The sequence below is a fragment of the Castor canadensis genome, chromosome 9 (assembly GCF_047511655.1).
Source record: "Castor canadensis chromosome 9, mCasCan1.hap1v2, whole genome shotgun sequence".
NCBI lineage: Eukaryota > Metazoa > Chordata > Mammalia > Rodentia > Castoridae > Castor > Castor canadensis.
In genome coordinates, this window is record NC_133394.1 from 124539181 (window position 1) to 124556623 (window position 17443).

At 39.5% G+C, this 17443-nt stretch overlaps 2 pseudogenes; both read left to right on the forward strand.

Moving 5' to 3' along the window:
* Positions 1-5669: 5669 nt before the first annotated feature.
* LOC141411200 (U6 spliceosomal RNA) lies at positions 5670-5768 on the forward strand (annotated as a pseudogene).
* A 7910-nt stretch (positions 5769-13678) lies between these two features.
* On the forward strand, positions 13679-14038 carry LOC141410821 (NADH dehydrogenase [ubiquinone] 1 alpha subcomplex subunit 5-like; annotated as a pseudogene).
* The last annotated feature ends 3405 nt before the right edge of the window (positions 14039-17443 follow it).

A 17443-nucleotide genomic window follows, 5' to 3' on the forward strand; every position in this document is an offset into this window, starting at 1 on the left:
AAGGGAAAGTGGAGAGGAGATATGCAATAGCCGATATTGAGGGACTACTTTATTTTTCAAAAATAAACTCTAGAGAGTACTGCATACCTCACCACTTACCAAGAGTTATATTGATGTTTTATTTATTTTTATTTTATTTTATTCCATTTTATTTATTAAGACAGAGCCTCCTTATGTGGCCCAGGCTGGCCTCAAACTCATGATTCCTCTGCTTCAGCCTCCCAAGGGCTGGGATTACAGGCATACACTATCACCCTCACCATGTTTTAAAGATAGATTCCTTCCTGATGCATTATTTTTTAGGATCTAATATTATGCTGATTATATAATGATAGTCACATTATCTATTTAACAAGCCAAACCTCTATCAGTGACTACAGCACAATGAAATATTTCCAGGATAGAGCATATTCTCAGTGTATTTCCGTGTGGCAAACTGTGTCAAACACTGTTTTATATTGTCTCTTCAGATTTCATTAAGTGTACTGAGTAGTGACAATAGTTGAAATTTATTTACTAGTGCAATCCTTTATTATACCAACACTTCTCTTATGCCGATTATCTGAGTGTGATTAAGTGTTTGAGAAATCCTGCTGACAGTGCTGTCTGCAACAGGGTGGATCTGGAACCCGTTGCTTGTCTGCTCTGAGTAAGTGCAGACATTAGAGTAATGAAAAAATCCTGGAGCAATTTTACACCTCCATGAAGTGAAGTCCAAACCTCTGATCAATGCTCTCAACTGTGGTTGTCATATTAAGTTCTGTGTTCAAGTGTATCCTGATAACAGTGATAGGACAGCTTTTGGTGTGGCTGTTGTAAGTGAGAGCCTGTACTGTTTACTACATCCTGAAAGAAAGATGTCAACTTAAATGAACAAGGTGCTTTGTAAGAAATACTGTGAGTTATGAAGAGGCCAATGTGTTAAATTCAAGGTTATTTTCGTTATTATTTTATAAATATGGAAGCTGGTTATGAACAACTGACAACATATTAGACATGATGGTTACTGACAGAAAATTCTGCCCCATAGGGTAAAAGTTTGGTACTTTAATGAGATAACCAAGCCAAAAGGCTTGACAGGGGGTGTCTGTAATCCCAGCACTGCGGAAGCAGAACAGGAGGATGGTGCATTCCAGGCCAGCCTGGGCTACATAGAAAATTCAAGGCCAGAGAAGTGAGACCTTGTTTCAAAAAACCAAGGGCTGAGGGTGTAGCCAGCTGTAGAACACTTGCCTCGTGTGTACAAGTCCCTGGTTTTGGTCCCCAACAGCCCAAAAGAAGAAAGTTTAAAAGATAAAAGGACCATCAGGACTGGGGTTAGAGCCCAGGGGTAGAGCACTGGCCTAGCAAGCACAGGGTGTGGGTTGATCCCACACCACACACAGAAAAAAGACATTTCTAATCTCCTGACCTCACTGCATTTTCAATAGTCTTGGTACTCTATGTAAGGAAGAAAGCAACCTTGTTTTTAATGGCAGAAACAAATGAAAATGCAACAATAGAAGTTCGAAACTGGAATAGTAGTGTACCTTAAGTTGTTACGACATAAAAACACTGTGATGACTCAGTGATCATGTTTAGTTAGGTGAGGAACAGGTACTTCACACCTGTGAAAAATTATCACCAGATAATTTCATAACTTATGAATTTGATGGGACATTTTGAATTTTATTTTCTACATATAAAAGAATTCTTGGATTTAAAACCTATTTTTATCATCCAGTGATAATACATATCCCAAGTTTTATAAAATAAATTGACACTGGTTACTGATAAAGGATTGAAGATAAGTTATTTTGGATTAATAATTAATATCCTGATCTTGCTAAAAATTGCTTTACTATCTCTTCTGTCAACATACCTGTGACACAGCTTGCTATGTTATTAAAACAAAATACAGAATCATTTTAGACTTAACCCTCTGTAAGTCATACTAGTACCAATCCAACCTATATTAATTAAATTAACAAGGAAGAATGATTTTCACACTAAGCATTTTAAATGGTGATATGCATATAGGAAATTGTTCAATATGTTTATTTATTTGCATATCAATGTTTAACATGAAAAAAATCACGATTTCCTTCATAATCTTTTTGGTTATGACTGCAGAACAAAGAAATTATGATTAAATATCAATTCTCCATATTAAATGGCTACTGCATATTTCCAGTGAACAGTGTATTAAAAAAAACCTCATTTCTTTTTCCCTATATCATGTTTCTTCTGACTGTGTTTTTCAAAATATAACTTGTCTGTTGACTCTGATAATAAAAAATAAGACTATTGTATGTTATTTAAAATTTTTTTCTCATACTTTTTAAATTAAATTTCCAAAAGTATGTGTTTGTGACAAATTGAAAATAAAAAATAAGCAAAGCATTTGTTCTTGTCACATATTGCTTGAGAAGTACTGGCTTTGAGGGTATTCTGTGTGTCATCATAAATTTTAATATACTCTACTTATTAGCTGATTGACTAAAATCTTTGTTTTTTTTATTTTTGAACCAAGTCCGGAGGCTTCCAGAGTGAATAAACATTATTTATTTGAAAAGCCTCCTAAATGAAAATATGAAAAATCAGTTGCTCTTAATAAATATATACGTGTATATAAAGTGTGTGTGTGCTTTTGAGACTCAAACCCAGCACCTTGCATACGAAGGCAAATGATATACCACTGACCACACCCTCAGCCCCTCTTAAAATATTTTTACAGTTCATGAGTCAGTACTTAGAAACTGCCAAAAATTGACTCCCAACTTGGGATTTAAAAATGGTTCTGTGACTGTCAGTGACTTCTGCCTGTTGTGACCTCACATGGCTGAACTGTGTGGCTTCCTTTGCACCGAGTCTTGCTCCTTTCATCCAGCCCTGTAGCTGTGAGGTTCACCGAGTTGGTGTGTACAGCAGAAGCTCATTCTTTTCCACTGTTGTTCAGAATCCCATCAGAGAATACATCACCCTCAATCCATTCTACTGTCTGTCCATGGATATTTGGGTCATTTCCTTTTAGAGACTATTATAAACAGTATGGTTATAAGCATTCTTATACATATGTCTGTATCATTTGGTATCTACTGCTTCTTTCTTTCTTTCATGCTTGGGTTTGAACTCAGGGCTTTGCACTTGAGCCACGCCCCCATGTATTCATTTCTTATGGGTATTTTCCCAGGAATGGATTCATGGTTATTGGATGTTTACCTTTGACACTACCAAGTAGTGTTTCTAATCAGTATATCAGTTGTACATATGAGTTCCAGGAACTCCATATACCTCAAATTCTTAATATTGATGGTCTTCTATATATATTTACGCTCGCTGGTAGGTATGGGATAGTATTGTTCTGTGATTTTAGCCACAAATTCCCAGCAATAAACCTTCACACACAATACTCAATGAGCTGTTCATTCCTGGTCTACAGTATGCAAATTAAAAGGAAACATTTCAAAATTTTTACAATTTGATCAATAAATCTTATGTCTGCTGGCTCTAATACAAATTGGGGCTTATATTTTTTAAATTGTAATTTTTATACTTCTATAATTATATATTTTAATTTATATGCATGTTATCAGAATTTTGTTAACTAAGAATTTTTAAATTTTATGATAATATCAGTGTAATTGATTAGAAGTTTAACTTTCCATTTTTTTTTTGTGGTAGTAGGGATTAAACCCAGTTCCTCTTGCATGCTAGGCAAATGCTCTACCACTTGAGCTGTGCACTAGATTGGAAATTTTTAAAAATTCCATTCATCACAGATAATTTAAGAGATGTGGATATATAAAATCAACCAACAAGGAAGCAATGCAGATGTAAAGTCATTTAAGGAGAGAGAATGGGGCATAGGCCAGATGGAAAATATAAATATACTTTAAAAAAAGTAATTGGTTCACCCCGAGGGTGGGGAAGATGGCTCAGGGAAGCTTTGTTGACAGTGGCCTCCCCTACGTCCTTGGGACGGTGAGGCTTTCAACAATAGGCCCAGGCAAATCCTGGTCACATGGGACAGTTCTGCTCAATGCTCTGCGTCCATGCTTTGTGCTACTGTTTGGTGATGATTTAGCTGCTTGTGGTACTCTCCTGACTGGACTGCTAGAACAAAGTTCCATATGCAGTGATTGACCAACAATAGAGGCTCATTTTTTCATCATTCTGGAGGCTTGGAAGTCCAAGTTCAACACACCAGTACATTTGGTGTCTGCAAGTCCTTGATTTCTTGTTTCTTGTGTCTTCTCACTATGTCCTCACATAGAGGGAGTGGGAGGGAGGTGAACAAGCTTGTTAAGACCTCTTTTGTAGGGCACTAATCTTATTCATGAGGGCCTCACCCCCATGACCTTATTACCTCCCCAATTACCCACCTCAAAATGCTCTTTTAACATCTGAGTGCTGGGGAGAAATAAGCCTGCAGCCCATTAGAAGTGATAAGCATAAATTGAGATTGTGCTTCAAATTAACTTCTTCATGCAATTTGAAGAGAAACTCAGAATAAACAAGAAACTCTCAGTCACAGAGTTGTTATTCATCAATTTAGACTTTAAACTGGAAGTAAGAAGAGTAATCTTCTAGAATACTTTCAAGTGAACTCCAGAAGTATTTTAGGATAATGTTGCTGTAATAAAATAAAATTTCAATGAAAGTAGTTTCTTCTTCCTTTTCTTGATACCACTGGGGTTCGAACTTGGACTTCATGCTTGTTAGGGAGGTGCTCTACCTCTTGAGCCAGTCCACCAGCCCATTTTATGTTGGGTATTTTTGAGATAGGGTCTCTCAAACTATTTGCCTGGGTTGGCCTTGAACTGGGATCCTTCTGATATCTGCCTCTCAAGTAGCTAGGATTACAGGTGTGAGCCAATGACACCCATCTTAGAGGTGGTTTCTTATAAGTGCAGGGTACCAACTAGTGACTACATAATTAGATTTTTCTTCACGTTCTCTGGTTTTAATTCATTCAATTGATGATTTATTATTTGCATTCCAAGATTTATCATGGTATAGTAGTCAGTATTAGAAGACATAGGGCCAATTTTTGTTTCTGATACTTCTAAGCTCTGCTACTCAGAGCAAATGACTTAATATCTCTGAGTCTTTATCACTAAAATCAGAGTGATTTTTGTACAATTCATTTTCATTACAATGAGCTTGCAAGATGTCACTAAGCGGTCTGACAAAGACAGGAGACGTATGAATTGTGTGTAGAATTATATCCACGATTTCTAAGGGCTTTAAATCTTTGCAGGAAGATATTGGAATATTTAAAGCCAAAGAAATGAAAGATTTAAAAGTGATCAACATGGGTGGGGGTGTATGCGTTTGGGAACCTGTAGGAGGATTAAGTTATAAACTGAATCCAGACAACAGAGACCACATGACCCCTCTCTGCTTGAAGTTATAGAGACATTGGCCCAGAAACCTCAAATAGGTTCAGAATGTACCAAAAAAACAAAATAGGAGACTGTTCTTTTGGGTCAGGCCATTTTAGAACCTCAAATAAGCAAAGAAAGCAACTACTAAAAATACCTAAAAAGGTAACCACTTCCCCCTCCAAACAATGAAGATCAACAGACATTTCTTAGTGTGTAAAGAATCTCTCATACCTGGGAAAATCTAGAATTAAGAAGAGAAATGTCCAAGAGAATAAAACAACGAAATGCTTTGTCTTGTGCTGGCTTTGGCAGCTTATATACGAAAACTGGAACTACACAGAGATTAGCATAGCCTCTGCTCAGGACAGCACACAAATTTGTGAAGCATTCCATATTTAAAAAAACCAAAAAAACCACTGTCTTTCCCCATGTTCTGTTACTAATAGCATTATACCACAATACCACAGATTGAGTAATAAAGAAAAAGGGTTTATTTTGGTTCATGGTTCTGGTTGAGGTTGAGGGATCACATCTGGAGATGGCCTTCTTGCTGGCAGAGTCTTGAAGTAGCACAGAGCATCAAATAGAGACAGTGGACATAATTCTATCTTTTATCTTGATCTCTCTTCCCCTTCCTCCTCTTCCTAGACAGGTTCTCACTATGGTCCCAGGCTATCCTTGAACTTGTGATCCTCCTGCCTCAGCCTCCTAAGTGCTGGGATTATAGCTGTGTACCCGCCTACTTGGCTTTTCTTATAAACCCACCAGTATTTGATTGTGTGGCTTCACCCAAATAACCTAATATGATCCTAATTACCTCTCAAAAGCCCCACCTCTAAAATGCCATAGTCATATAAAGTGTCCAGCATCTTAATGTGTCACAGTGAGAATTACATTTCAACACAAAGTTCAGAGGGGACAAACCATATGGAGACCATAGCACACTTGATGGTAATATTTGATTGTGTAGGAATCAATATGCATTTGGGAGGAAGACAAGTATGCCAACCTTCCCTTCTCTACCTTTCTCTCTCTCTTTTATCAGAGTGATTTCCCATGATTCCCTGGAAGAGTTGAGATTCAGCAACATATGTGAGTGAGCATGGAATTTAAACCCACCACCATTGCTTCCTAGAGCTAAATTCGTTGAATTCTCTCAGAATCAGTTTTCTCATCTTTATAATACTCCTCACCTGACATTATCATTGGAAGGATTAGAACGTTTGTACCGAGCAACTGCTTCATAAATAACAGCCACTCTAGTTACATACTGCTGACCAAAAGCTACTCCAAAACTTTGTAGTATAAAACAATAACATTTTTATTATGCTCATGAATTCTGTGGATTAGGAATTCAAAAACAGACAAGAAAGACGACTCTTCTCCATAATGTCTGAGGTCTCAGTTGTACTGAATTGAATGGCTGGGCTGGAGGATCCATTTCCAAGATGGCAGCTTCTTCTTCACTCACACTTCTGGAGCTTGGGTGGGCTGGCTGAAGAATGAACTCAGGTAGGATTGTTTACTATAGCACCTGTATGTGGTCTCTTCAGCCTCTTTGTGTTGCTTGGGCTTCCTTAAAGCATGGCAACCTCCAGGGAGTCAAACATCTTACTAGCTCACAGGATAGTTTGAAAACCTGGCTCCAGATCTCATCAAAGTTTGATATCCGGTTTTATTGTCTGTGATTTTTTACATTCTCTTGGCATGCATCAGTGTTGCCTCTTGTTAAACACCCACACTGTGAGGCCTCACGTTGCTTTATAATTTTTATGGCAATTATAATTGAGCTTCGTAAAGTCTACTCCTTCAATCCTGTGGACTTGTGGACATTGTCTCTGTTTGCACTTGGGTTTGTTGGAAATTTTCCACACAGACTTTTTATGTTAAGAGTTATTCTGGAATTTCTCTGCAAACCACACACTGAGTCAGAATGAAATCACTTTAGAACATCTCCCTAAATTGGATATGTAGGAGAGCTAAAGCATGCAAGGGGTGTGTTTGAAGGGCAAAGTGGATTTCTGTTTGGTTAAGTGTAGAAATTAGTTTTGTGACTGAACCATGCAGGCTGAGACAAACACTGATTGCTGGGAGATTTTCAGAAGCCATACTTGCTTGAGTAGGAATGGAGGATTGAGAGGCAGTCAAAATAGAGAACAGAGTGAAAAAGGAAGGGACTGGAAAGAGTACAGAGTTAGCAGAGGAGTATGACTAAACTTGGTTGGAAGTCTTCCCGTGAAATCTATACTAAGATTTTTTTTTAAATAACCTTGCTTTAGTTTTGGGTTTACAGAAAAGTTTTGAAGCAGTACAGACAGTTCCCACATACTCTACCCCTCACCCATGTTCCCTATCATTATCAGCTGACTTGACACAATTATTGATCCAATATTGACACATTATCATCAATTAAAGTTCAGATTCATTTAGATTTTCTTAGTTCTGTTCCAGGATCCCATCCAGGACACCACATCACAATAGTTGTCATGTCTCTAGGATCCTTGGCTATGACGGTCTCTCAGAGTTCCCTTGTTTTTGATGACCTCAGCAGGTTTGAACAGCACTGGTCAGGTATGTGGTAGAATGTGCTTCTATTGGGATATGCCTGATGTCTTTTCATGATTAGACTAGAGTTAGGGGGTTGGGGAAGGAAGATGACAAAGGTCAAGTGACATTCTTAACACATCCTCTCACCGTGAAGCACCACTGTTGAAGTTGGTCTTGATGACCTGTTTGTCAGTTTCTCTAACTTCTTCCCCTAACTTTTCCAATGATTAGGGGAAGGCAGTGTCAGTAATTTTAACTAGCACCTGTTTTGATGCTCAATTGTATATCGTATGTATTATTTAGTCAATGTCAGATAAACCAATGTTTATCTGACAAACAAATGTTAGGCCTAAATGGCAGATACTAGCATTTGTTATAAAGAGTAGAAATGTCAAGGACCTCATTAGATACAATGTACATTAGATAAAAGAACTATAGCTGTTTACATGTATACATTTTTAACTCTGTAAATGATTTTGTAACACTTAGATACAAGGCAGGAGCAGTATTAGAATCATTTAAAAGAATTTTTACTTAGTTTTCTTAGTGTTATCAGAGAAATACCATAGGGTTTAAGCAGGATGTAAAGAATAGTAAATAATTTTAAATGGGCTATGAAGTGAACTGGTCCTCTTATTTTTGGTGAGCAGAATCAAAGCGTCTCCCGTACTTAAGGGTGCAGCCAGACGAATATGCTGGCTTTCCCTATGCTAGCTGGTGGAGGGAGAGAGAGGGAAGGGAAGGGGAAAAACCCATTCACCCCTCCACCCCTGCACGAGGGCTCCTGAATAGAATTCCCTATGCTGGCTGGTGAGAGGTGAGAGAGAGGAAAAGGAAAAGAGGAAGGTTGCCCCTTCAGAGAGAGAGAAAAATGAGAATTTTTGAGATCCACAAAGTATCCCCCTTGTATCTTGAAAGCCTCAATACAGATCCCTCTGACCTGTTTACTTCAGATGTCTCTGGAGCAAGTGAGTGGCAGGGTACCTGTCTTTCCAGTCATCCATTCTTCTAAGGGCCTGTTTGTGCCACTCTTGGGGCTCCGAGTGAGTCCCTAGCATCAGGTGGCTGTCCCAGCATGAGGGTCCCACACCATTCAAGCCATGGGTGGTGTTTGGTTTTGAAATATCAGCTGGAGGGAAATGGATCCAGAGGACAAAGAAGGATGGATTAAAAGAGAAAGTACTAGCAGAGGTATCAGACTGGGGTCACTCCATCTGCCTGAATGGCTGCACCATAAATGTTGGCAAAGGTGTTTCCAGAAGATCTTGGTCCTTGTATTCTGGGTGGAAGAATCCACGCAGAACACGTGGAGGAGTGAGGCAGAGTAGCTTTATTGAGAGAAGGGAGTCACTAGTTCTGTCAGGTGGGGGAACGGAAGAAGAAGGGCCGGGGTCTTTTGGTAGGTCATTTTTTATCTCCTTGAACTTAGAGGAGGGGAGAGACTACATCATCACCTGGCTCCTCTGAACTGTGGGCTAGCGGAATGAGCTCTTGAGTCTAGAGGGGGAGAAGTCCCAGACTCTCCCTGGCCTCCTGCCTCACCTTGACATACTCTTAATTGTGTGTGTGTGTGTGCATGTGCGTGTGTGTGTTTGTGTGTGAGTTTTAGAGCTTTCTTACTTTCTGGCACTGCAAGATACTCCAGAATCTTTTTGTATATATTCCCAACACAGTCCTAGACTTGGCCATTTTTCTGATTTCTTTAATGGAAAGTGTATTAGAAACCAAGATCTGGATACTCACAGCTACTAGGGGACATTGCTTCTTGGCTTTCTCAGTTGACAGATCAAGTAGATATACACGTGTAGTCTAACCTGTGTATATACACACATATAGATATTTATGTATAGAACCATTTGCTATGGCTTGAATGTCTTCTCTAGAATTCAATGTTGAAATTAGATTGCTAATTTAGCAGCGCTGGAAGGTAGTTTCTGTAAGAGGTGACTAAGCCCTGAGGGCTCCACCCTCAAGGGTAGAAATGGCAAGTTGGCTCCCTCTTGCTTCCCACCACATGAAGAATCTAAGAGTCCTCCTCCACATGCCACATCTTTTTTTTTTGGTGGTACTCTGGTTCAAACTCAGGGCCTCATGCTTGCTAGGTAAGCTCTCTACCACTTGAGCCACTCTGCCAGTTCCCAGATGTCATATCTTGATATTGGACTTCTCAGTTTCTATAACTGTAAGCCAAAAATCTTTAGATTATCCATCATGCACTTTCAAGTACTGTGTTAAAGTAGCACAGAAAGGATGAAGATGCTGTGTGAATATGAAGCCAGCATCAGTTTATACTTGATCTTAACTCTAGCGCATTACCACGTAGCTGTTCCTCCCCCGATTCCTTGTAAATTCCCACTCTCACATTAAGGAGCCATTCATTATTCAGTGGTTCAATTTCCAGAGGCCTCTATAGTGTTACCAGAGCTGTGAGCATGTCCCTCAGTGGGAAATGCTCTTTTCACCTAAAACATAGCACACCAGTGCTTGTGTCTGGTTTGTTTTGTCCTTAGTCTTACAAAACTCTGTACTTAGGTCAGCACCTCTCTGTCCACGCCCTGCAGGGAAATAGTTTCATACACTTGTAATACGTGTAGATTGTTCTTTGAGTCAATGTGGCATAAAATGATTTTCCAAGTATAAGTTGGTGCCATTTGAGTTTTGAGCACAAATATGATCCTTAAAGTCATGGTGCATCTGTCTTGGTTCCCAATGCTGCCCACTGTTTCTTTCCCCATCCATCTTGAGCCACATTCAGAGTTTCCACACATTTTCCCCTTGTACCTTCTGGCAAAAAAAAGAAAAGAAAAAGAAACAGTCTACAATCAAAAGGCAAAACTTCAGCCACCATAAAAGAGCAATGATTCCAGTGGGCTGGCAGTGGGAGGTTGCGTGGATGAAGCATGGAGGTTTTAAGGAGTGGAACTATTTTTTATGACGCTGTTATGGTGGTGGTGACATGTCGCTACCCATTTGTCCAAACTCATAGAAGTTTACAGCACAAAGAGTGAATGCTGAAGCACACACATTTAAAGATCCTTTAGGAGGGACCTCAGCTGCACAGCTTGTTACTTATACTGGTCACTCTTTGCTCTTTTTCCAATGCAGCCTGAAGGGACATGCAGGAAGTAGAGGAACATAAAGAAACCAAGCCCACTTCAGGGGAAGTGAAGACCTTTCTAAGGGTCAGCAGAAGGCCACTAGCCCAGGCTAGTTTTCCGGTTCTTTCTCTGCAAATTCCCACAGTAGGTCCTGCCTCTGGACCCCTGAGGACAAATGTAGGATGTGGCTCTGACTGGAAAGCTGGAGTTTTTACCACAAAGGGAAACTGTTAGCATTTCTTTAACAATGAACTTTCCATTGCCTGAAGCAAGAGGCTCTCTCTTTTAGCATTGTTAATGGATAAAGACCCAAGGGTGAGGCCCAGTTCACAGCTCTGGTTTTCATAACTTCTGCAATAACTGGTCCTTGTGAGGATTTGCCTGAGCTCCACAAAGGTCAGCTCAGAGGGACTAGAGAATGGGTATCTTGTCAGCTCAGTCTTTATCGAATATGTCCTTAAAGTAAGAAGTAAGGCTGGTAAGGACACTATAAGGAATTAGACATAGACCCACCCACCAGGAGGACTGGGTCTCTCTTAAGTGCTTAGAGCACATGCATGGGAGCGGTTCTCTTTCCAGTTCTTTCTTTATCAGTGATGTTGACTCCCTCTGCCTCAGTTTCCTTGTCTGTAAAATAGGGATAATTACAACACCCTATTATAGGATTTTTGGGATGGGGATATTAAATGTATTTAGCCACATGAAGCCTTTAAAACATGAATACTACATGTAATTGTTGGTATAAAATGTTTTCATTTTGTAACTCAGTTGTGCAATGCTTGCCTAGTATGTGCAAGGCCCTGGGTTCAATCCCCAGCACTGAAAAAGTTCACTTGTTTTTTTTCTTTGGTGATCCTGGGGTTTGAATTTAAGGCTTTGGCACTTGGTAGGCAGGTGCTCTACCACTTGAGTCATACATCTGCCCCTTTTTTGCTCTGGTTATTATTATTATCATCATTATTTTTTTTTTGCTCAGTTTTCCTTGGACCACAATTCTAGTTTTTACTTCTCACAGTAGGTGGGATGGCAGGTGTGTACCACTACACCTAGCTTTTTTTTTTTTTTAAATTGAGATAGGGTCTCAAAAACTTTTTTTTTTTTTTTTGCCCCAGGCTGGCCTGGAACCACGATCCTCCTAGTCTCAGCCTCCCACAGTTGTTGCTGTTAAGCAGTTCAGTGATGTGCCAGGCTAAGTGCCTTTTACATTCATTACACAATTCAATAGTGGCATAGCATTATGAGGTAGAATGCCATCATTACTACTGATTTAAAGCTGGACAAAGGGACTTACAGAGGGTAAGCAACTTCCCCAAAGGCATGAGAAGTGGAGGTGGTTCCAAAACTAAAACTCTTTGATAATAGGGGACAAATGAGAGAAAGTAAAGAACCCAAATGTCAAGGACTCCAAAGGGATCTAAAAGAAAGGTAAAAGACTTCAGTGCATGCATATGTGTGTGTGTATGTATTCATACGCAGTATATGCACACATATGAACTTCTCTTCAGCAATATTCTCACAGGGGGCGTGGTGTATTTTTTACAGCTACAGGTAAGGAAACTATAGGCACTGATTAAATAATAATGCCTGTTTGATGGCCAGTATATTAATCTGAATAGTCTTCTCATGGGGAACAGGGGCAATCAATCTTAAATGTTTGTTACATTTTCAGCTATCTTTGTATGGAAACGTTACAGGCATTCCTTCTTAAAAATCTGTCTTCTTTTTCTGTTTTCTCTAAACCCCAACATGAATTACTTTTGATGTTTCTGCAAACTTTTGACCTTTTTGTAGGCAGTTACACATTCTGCCTCATTCGCAATACTTTATAAGGATCTCCAATTACATCATAGTAAGTGTCTTACAATTATTGACACAGAATCTTTCCTTTGAGGATCTTCAAGCTCATCTGTTTAGACCTCTTCAGACTCTTGGGGGACGCTCCTGCCTAAGCACTGGGTGCTGTACAGAACAGAAGATGGACAAGCTGGCAGCTCTGCATCCTATTTGAGAAAATGAAAAATAGGACTCTGGGGATCACAATGATTCATCCAGGGTTAAGCAGAGAGTGCAAGAACTGGGATGAGTCCCAAGGAGCCCCAAGTTCTGGTTGAAGAAGCAGATGTCTAGTGATGGAGTGCAGAATGTCCCTGTTAGTGAAAAAGATTACTCAGAGATAGCCAATCCACAAAAACTGACTGTGCTTGCAATGTAACGTGTGATCTATTCCAGGAATGTTGTTAAAATGCAAGTAAAAAAGGAAAGGGTTGATCCAAAATATTTTTTCTGGCTTCTAGCACATGATTATTTGCTGACAACTCTGCCAGTTTATTTGTGGTTAAGGCAGTGCAATCAAATATCCCCATTGTATCTACATTGAAGTATACTAATAAATCAGTATCGGTAACAGAGATAATTATAATTCTAAAAGTTTCCTTATATGATTTTTAGCATTTTTAAAAACAGATACAAACTTTGTTTCCATTTATGCTGTAGCAAAGAAACTAAGAATTATTCATCTGAATCCTTTGCTATAGTATCTTTGGCTTCATGGTAATTATATTTGTTGTTATTTTCCAAATCCCTGGGAAATCTTTCTTTTACTGAGTTAGACAGTTTATATTAGAATTTACCATAGGAAACTAGAGTGGACTCTTTTGTGCTGTCATGGAGGGCGTGCTGAAGAAGACCACTGGCCTTGTGGGATTGGCTGTGAGTGACACTCCACATGAGAGACGAAGAATACTGTTCACAGATTCTTGATGTTCTTGATCAATTCCCTAAAAATGTGGCATAGAGAAAATATGCTGAACAGATAACAAATGAGAAGCTGGATGTGGCTAAAGTGGAACCAGATCTTAAAAAAATTAGAAGACCAACTTGAGGGTGACCAAGTGGAAGAGGTGAAATATTTGGCTGAAAGTAAACTTGGCTTGGTGAAAAAAAATGGTGTGGTGGAAACTACAGGAGCCATTAGTGGATGAGCCTCCTGCTAAACAGTGGAAATGGCAACAGAATAGTCTTTAATGTTTCTGCTCCTTTGATGGTAAACTGATGCAATCAAACACTCTGCTATATTAAAAGTGTGTTCATATTATTGACCTGTTATAATCAAGGAAATTGATACAAGATGTACCTACAAGACTTGTTAAAATTTGTGATTATAATCAGAGGGTCTTGTGAATCAGTTGATTTGTGCAGTATTCCCCCCAGATTATTTTAAAGATGGTATTTCTTTGAAGAGGAAGGTTGTGGGAAGATTTGAAAGTTAATTAGAAAAGTCACAGATATTCAATGCAGAGACCACAAATTGAAAGGTGAAGTATTTTCAGTAGTATCTTTAGCATATTACTTAATTTGGTTTTATTCTAGAAAAAAGAAAAAAGGAACTTTATTATTGCCTAAATAAATTCATTGGTAACTGTTTGAAGTGGGAAAAAAAAAGAGAAAACTAGAGTGTAAGTGTATATAAATAATTGTCACATGTTGTTTGCAAAGATAATTTTCAGATATAGATCCATTTGATTCTGAACAGACCTCTAGTACATATTCAAATTATTTAAAGCTATCATTTTTTATTTTGTAAAACTTAGAAGTGAGTTACTGCACTTGTAGAAAATGTTTATACAGATTTTGGTGGGAACTTCATTTTGTACTTGCTGTCATATAATACACATTTTTACGGCACATAAATTTATTCTTATGAATAACATGAAATCTCTCCTCAACTGGCATTATAGAAAATTGCCAAGTGTAATTGTGAATTATATATGTTTCTGATCTGAGTAGAGAGCATTCAGTAGTTCAGCACTTCTCCTTTATTTCTGATTATACCCCATTACTGTGACCTCACTCCCAAGAGCCTCTCTCTTTAATATTTGACTCTGGAAAAGGAAGTGGGATCTAAGGTATAGGAATAATCTTATTCTACCAATTTTATGATGTGTTTGTAGACACTGGATCCAGAAACTCCTACAAAACCAGGGATATCATGGGTCCTCTTGGTAACAGTTGAATGCTAATTTTTTGAAGACTGTGCGTTTTAGCTGGGCACCTGTGAACCTAGCTTCTTGGGAGGCTGAAGTGGGGAGGATCTCGCGTTAAGTTCATCCCAGACAAATAGTTCCTAGACCCCATCTCCAAAATAACCAGAGCAAGATGGACTGGAGGTGTGGCTCAAGCAATAGAGCACCTGCTTTGAGTGCCTGCTTTGTGAGTGAGTGCCTGCTTTGTAAAAGCAAATTCCTGAGTTGAAACCCCAGACCAGCCAAAAATAAAACAAAAACAAGGAGTGGGCATTCTTAAAATGGAAAATTAAGGAAAACATCTTTGGCAGGCACCTGGCAGACACTGAGACATACTAAGCCTTCTTACCCTACTGTAACCTTCACAAATCACAGAGCGACACCACTACTAATCAGGCCTGATGTGGCATTGAGGTGCTCTGTCACAAAGGCAGGATAAACACATACCCTTTCCAATCCTGAACTGGAAGATGTCATGTGTGGATTTTGACATCGGATGGGGAATGGAGAGTTCTCCATGCTGTGTTAGAACCATCCATTATTTGAATCCACATTTCACACACCGAGCATCTCTGCTGACTGTGGTTTCTTAGGTAGTAACTGAAAGCTGGTGATTCAGAAGAGTTTTGCATCTCAAATAGTGGTGGGACCTATAGTAGATCTCTCTGGCCCAGTACTAAAACCCTTAATATGTGGCTTCTTCCAAGCTCCTACGCTTGTTTCCTAGGGAACTAAAATGCCTTCCAACTTTTTAGTATTGATAGGGAGAAATGGCAAGAACAAAATGTCTTCGAAACCAGAGAGACCGTCACTCCTCCAAGAGGCCATTCACATAACTTATCATCATTCCTTTCAGATGCGTCTCAAACACAGGCTTCTCCCATCTCAGGATTAAACAGAAACTTGCAACCAAGGATAACATTTTGCTGGCAGAGAACCAATGTGCCCTAATTTTAATTTTTTTTTTTTTGAGATAGCCTTAGCTATGAAAGCCCAGGTAGGCATTGAACTCTCAATCCTCCTGCCTTAGCCTCCCGAGAGCTGGATTACAGGTGTGTACCATCATTCTTCACTCTTTGAAAATATTCTTCCTTTATGTAATCAGCGTATTATTATCCAACTTTCTATCTCAACTGTTCTCTTCTCAGGTGCTGTCACCTCTGATATGGATTCTTGGCTCTATTAGAATTCCTTTGTTCACCCTTTTCTATTTTAGATGCTAAGAGTTGCTCGTTTGGTTTGCATTTTGAGCATCCTGACTGTGTGACCATTATGCAAAATCAGATAGACACCTGGGTGGGAAGACGGAAGCTGCTTGTACCTCCATTCAGGATGAGCCTCTGTCTCACCAAGATGCAAAGCACCTCAGAGTGTCTTCAGGGGATATTTATATATATTTTTACAGCATGGCATTGTTTTCATCATGCTAGCATCTTCCTCCTCACAGAGCTCTCCTTCACTGGGTAACCTGCTTTGCCCTGAATTTTAGGTAGGGCTTTTCAGACTTGGCACAGTCACTGCTTTGAGGGTATTGAGTCCTGAGTCATGTTTGTGTCTTCTTCAATTCTCCTTTCCCTCCAAAATGGCTTTGGAGAGGGTCAAAAAGGAAGATCACTATCAACTGTGTTACCTTGTTCATATAGCCGTTCATTTGATAAGTAATTGAGTGCTTGCATATGACAGCCACTAAGTCAGACACTGGTGATGCGATGATGGATAAAATTCCACATCACCTCTGCTCTCAAAGAGTTTTCCGTGTGCTCTGTTGGGTTGGTTATTAGCCAAATAATCATACAAATAAGTAGAAAAATTTAGCCGTGGTAAGTGCCAAGAGGTTAGGGGTAAGTGATAATCGAGATAAAAACTGAAGAAAGATGGAATTTGGATGAAATTTAACTAGGTGAAGTGGAAGACAAACACATACTAGACAGTGGCAACAGCATGTTCAAAGGCCCTGCAGTAAGAGAAGATAGCGTGGGACCTGGGTGTGGGGATAGCTGGGGAGCATGGTTCATGATGAGCTTGGAGAGGTGGGAGGGGCCAAATCATGCTGGGCCTTATGCCTATGCTGAGGACTTGGTATCTGTCTTCAAAGTAATAGGGAGCTGTTGCTGTGCATTGGTGAAGGGGGATGGGGGAAGGTGCTCATACTTGTGTTTTTAGGAAGATACTCTGGTAGTAGTGCAGGGCTGAGGTGGGTGAGGCTAAGACATAAGTATGGGCCCAATCGGGCCAGACCAGGCTGGAAATGCAGGCAGCTTAGTGATGGTTTGAATGGAGAAACTGACAACTATTTCGAGGATGAGCAGAGAACGACTATTTGGTGAGATCAAAGTTATCTCTGTGGGTATTGTGTGTTCATCTGTCCAGGTCCTTGGATCTATAGTTTTTGGAAAGACTTCCTTTG